The following is a 5,239-nucleotide window of genomic DNA, read 5'->3' as shown; positions in this document are numbered from 1 at the left end:
TTTTATCACTGTCATACATTTTTATGACGATGAAGGTATACCACTGTATAATTCCTATATAACTGCTTGTTTTAGAAGTATGAAGCTTTAGTCACCATATGTCATTTATCATAAGGACACAAGAAAATAACTTGGCATTTGTTGGGCAATTGCATTTCAACTAAATTGATGTGTACTCAAGTGATTAATTCTAGTGTTTTTGTTATAGTGAGGACATAGAGGTCTGTTCTAACATGCTCAGATTGATGTAATAGAATTTTTACCAAAAATGTCAGTCTTACCCCTACCAGCTCTAATCCGTAAGCTATTTTTTCTCCATCTTTCTTATGACTGCATTTTTAAATTATAGTGATTGCAAATATAAATATAAATTTTTAAATAAAGACTGTGTACAATTTTGGGATAGCGTAATATCAAATTGAGTGTAAAAGCACTATTTACCCAAGGTTAAAAATCATTCATTTGGGAGGCATGAGAACTCCGTTTTATATCTGCCACTAACTGGTTGTGTGACCTTATACAAATCAATGCAATTTAAACCCATGATGACATATATGTATTTAATAACCAGAAAGGTCATGTTGCCTCTTCCAAATCTCAGTTTTCTACTTTAGATTTCGATTAAATGATTTCTCAGATATTTACTCATTTTGAGTCTCATATTTTCCTTCTGTAAAACAAATACAGTTTAACTAACTTTTTGTCTAGCAGTATTCCAGGCACAGTGCTAAGTGCTCTGTAGGTAAAGGTAAATGGAATGGGGTAGTCCCCTTTACAGAGTTCACAGACTAATCGAGAAACAGGCATGTGATCTGTAGACCATTGTTATATACAAGTAGGTACCATGGGTGAACAGCCTAGAAAAGGAACACATGACCCAGTCTGGTTATAGACAGAAATCAGGGAAGTTTCTTTTTGCTCTGTATCTGAGTTCAGTCTAAAAGAATGAGAAAGGGTTAGCTTCATACTAATTGGGTAAAAAAAAGTGCCTTAAAAAAAAAAGCCGGAAACTGTTGCTAAGGACTGAGTGTGAAGCTGAGGGAGAAAAAGCTGAGAAAGAAGCAGTGAGAGGACACTTCCACATGTATCTCTATGAAAGTGGATGACTGACACTACTTCTGGCCTAATCTACAAAGGCTTAAATTGGATTATGTTAAAATTTGGTTAAGAAATAGAATCTAGACTTTAGTCTATGGTGTGGTTTGCCAAATATATGAACCTCTGATGCACCCCTGAGGTTATTAGCAAAATATTTCTTTACCATTAGGTAAAGAAAGGTCAGATGCATTTATCCACAGCATCAGAAATGTATTAATAACTGACTGCCACCAGAGGCCAGAACATCAGCAGGCTTCAATAATGAATCAAAGCAACAGTAACAAAAACTGCAGCAGCAGCAATTGCTTACCATATATTGAGTACCAAAGGGAAAATATGCATTGCACTCAATGTTTCAAAATATAGTCATTCCTCCATACCTAGGATCACCCTCTAATTCCAAAGTCTGCAGATGGTCATTCTCTGTTACAAAATGGCATAGTATTTGCATATAACCTATGTAAATCCTTACATATACTTTAAATCACCTCTAGAATACTTACAATTCTTAATACAATGTAAATGCTATATAAATAGTTGTTACACTATATTGTTTGGAAATTGATAAGGAAAAAAAAGTCTGTATGAGTTTAGTACAGACGTGTTTTTCTTCCCAATATTTTCAATACCCAATTGGTTGAATCCATGGATGTAGAACCCGTGGGTGTAAAGGGCTGACTGTACGCCATTTCAATGAATCCTCACACTCCTATGAGATTGAAATGACCTTTTATCATTTCCACTTTAAAACACAGTGAAGATACCATAATTTGACAAAGATTCCATAACTAGTAAACCTGAGCTAAAGTTGTCTGTTTTGACTTTCAAAGTTATTTCCACTCTTAAACTCAACATAGTCTTCCAAGCCCAACTTGTCATCAAGATCATTGGGGAAGGGTTGAAAGAAAACCAGGTTCCCAAACCCTTGCCCAAGACTTACAAAGTCAGAATTCATGCTGTGGGGCCTTAGTATCTGCAATTTCTAAAGAACTCTACAATTCTGATAGTCACCCTGGTTTGGAAATGACTGGACAATTTCAATTTAAGCTAAATGTAATCCATTAAAAAGTATGAAAGATTTGAGTTAACATTGTATGGGGAAACTGGAGCATTAGGAAGGATAATAACTGAAGCAAAATGGGCCCCCACAATCTCAATATGCATTTGGATCATATTTGAAACATGTTCAAAATGTATAGACCAAGCGATGACATTCTCAAATTACCAAAGCGGTTATTAAAAAAAAAAAATGTAATGCTGACGCTGCTGTTCCATGAAGTGTACTTTGAATGGCAAGGTCAGAGACTGTTAACCTATTAAAGACAGGGATCTTTTCATTTCAATCAATTGAGTATATACCTAGCACAAAGCAGCAGGTGTTTTGTTGTTGTTGTTGTTCTTTGAGACAGAGTCTTGCTCTGTCAGCCAGGCTGGAGTGCAGTGGCACGATCTCGGCTCACTGCAACCTCCGCCTCCCAGGCTCAAGCAATTCTCCTGCCTCAGCCTCCCCAGTAGCTGGGATTACAGACATGTGCCACCATGCCAGGCTAATTTTTGTATTTTTAGTAGAGATGGGGTTTCACCATATTGGCCAGGCTGGTCTCGAACTCTTGACCTCAGGTAAACCACCCGCCTCGGCCTCCCAAAGTGCTGGGATTACAGGCGTGAGCCACTGTGCCTGGCCAGGTGTTTTTTATATTTATTAAATAAATGACTCTCCCCGCTCCTCCATCTGATTAAGACCTTTTGTTTGAACTTTCCCTAAAATCTGTGTGTACAGATACGCTACATCCCTCTCAGCACTTACAATAGTATGTAGAAGTGGAGCTTTTGCTTGTTTGTTCCTTCTTCTTTTCATTGATAAGTTACTTGAGGCCAAGGTTTGTATCATTTTCTACACGTATTCTCAGTACCGAGGACAGTGTTCAGAATGTTAAAGGCACTTAGAAAATGTGTTTTCAAAAAATAAATGATTTGTAAACGCAAAACCTGCTTTTTCTCCCCAAAAGTGGGAATTGATCTCCCACTGACATGTAGTTCCCTAAGTCCATGCATGATCACATATTCTCAGGAGAGTGGAGGAAGAGGTACACATTAAAGTACCAATATTAAAGATAAAAGAGAAATGAGTGTCTGGGAAATTACACCTTTCCACAGAAATTCACATGCAGCTTCATCCTTAGATCAGACACAGAGTGCAAAGGACTCAGCAAATGAGAAAATGTCTCCCCAGAACTAGACTCAATACATCAGCAGTTGTCATTTTCAACTGGTGTTTCTTGTCATGGGGGGGCAGCCGCTCTGCCAGACCAGAATTTGGCCACTGTCAAGGTCATTGTCCATTCTCAGATCTGGCACTGAGTCCAGAGTCTGGCAAGCCTGGCTTCTCAAAGTGGATTAGGTGGGCTCTCAGAGGTGTGCTTTGGCTGCACTCCCAATTCTCGTACCAAAAGGCTGGTGATGTTCTCTGAGGACGGCTGCCTCTTCAGTCTCTCTTTGGATCTGAGTCAAACTCCCTGACCTTAGGCCTGTGCACTATTTCAGACACTGCAATTGCCCGTGCCTGTCCTGCTACAGCAATAAGCTGTGTGTCATCATCATCATAAGTATATTCTGGCAGGAAATACATCAGTTAACCTGAGGCTAAGGCCCAGAATCAGAAAATGAGTTATAGAAGACAAAAACAATGAATGAATGGATGGATGGATGGATGAATGAATGAATGAACCTCTTTTAAAACACATGGGTAATTATATGAAATCCCATCTCTGTTTCCCTCTGTCAGTTCCTTAAAATTTCTTAAATTAATAAAATTTGTATGTAAAAATGGGGTTATATTAAAAGGCAACCTAAGTGTTTTCCAGAAAATCAGTGAACTAGTCATACAACCCAGGGGAAATAACTATCTTTGCAGGCCTTTTGGCCCATCTTAATTTCTGTTTGAACTCCCTAGGCTTTCTCACCTCAAAAGAGGTAGCTGGATGCAGTTATTGTTTATACAGGGAAGACAGAAAAGGGGTAGTAATATAAATTTGAACGTCAATTTCAAAATCCAGTGTAAGAAAAGGGCAGATGGTCTGATTGGCCTAGAGAGGTGAACACTAGTTCAGAGGCACTCCTATTTATTCTATCCCTTATTAGATTTGTGTATTTCACTGTTAAATACACTCTCATGGTGGGATGTGGAAAGAAGTGAGAAAGTGGCCAGAGTGCTTGTGGCTTTGTGGCTTGTGGCTCTTCTATCTTATTCTCTCCCACCCTTCTCTCTTCCTCCATTCATATTCACACAGGTATCTGCATCTATCCATATATACCTAGATGTAGAAATACATCTATAGATACATATTTATATGTGTAATATATAATCTATAAAAATAGGTAGGTATATGGATATATTGTAAACTAACACAGCAAATTTTTATAAGCTGGAATAGGATATTCAGCAGGCCAGCTGCCCAAAGGGCTCTACCAGGAAAGCCATCTTGGCTGGCTTCTGTGATAACCTCATTGTTAATCTGGACCACGCCTAGTGTCCTTCATGGTAGCCCTGCTTTTAAGTGGCTGGGGTATGAATGTAAAAAGGACTTTCTAAACCTTCCTGAAATGTCTCCTTCAGGGAGCCCATCACCAGGGACGCCAGGAACAGCTTCCAACAGGGCCCAGGAGAGGCCGCGGGAGAGGACCCCTTCCCTCTCAGAGAGACTCCTCAGGAAACAATTCCAGACTCTGACCTGGGAAGAAAAGAACAGGACACTTCTCTCCACTAGGCTTCCAGCTGCTGCGTCTGAAAATACAATCCTCTGAGACCCTCCCCATTCCCAGCTTCCAACCAGAGGGATGAGAAGTTGGAATGGGAATGACCCTAAGGGATCTCTGCCCAGTTTTCTGGAGGAGGAGATGGGAGTGGCAGGTACTTGCCTCGGGATGGGGATACCATGGCTGGCAGAGCGGACCAGAGCCCAGCCTGCCCTCCAGCTCCTTGGGCCCCGTTTCCTTCGCATCCCGCACATCCACCCTCCTCGCGAGGGCAGCGTCCCCAGCACACGCCCCAGCACCGCTCCCCTCTGACGTCCGCCTCCCGAGCTCTGACGATCGCCCCCGCTGGCCGCCCTTATAAAGGAGACTTTTCCCAATACTCGAT

This window comes from Nomascus leucogenys, chromosome 14, assembly GCF_006542625.1.
Source record: "Nomascus leucogenys isolate Asia chromosome 14, Asia_NLE_v1, whole genome shotgun sequence".
NCBI classification, from domain to species: domain Eukaryota; kingdom Metazoa; phylum Chordata; class Mammalia; order Primates; family Hylobatidae; genus Nomascus; species Nomascus leucogenys.
Note: the sequence above shows the minus strand (reverse complement) of the source record.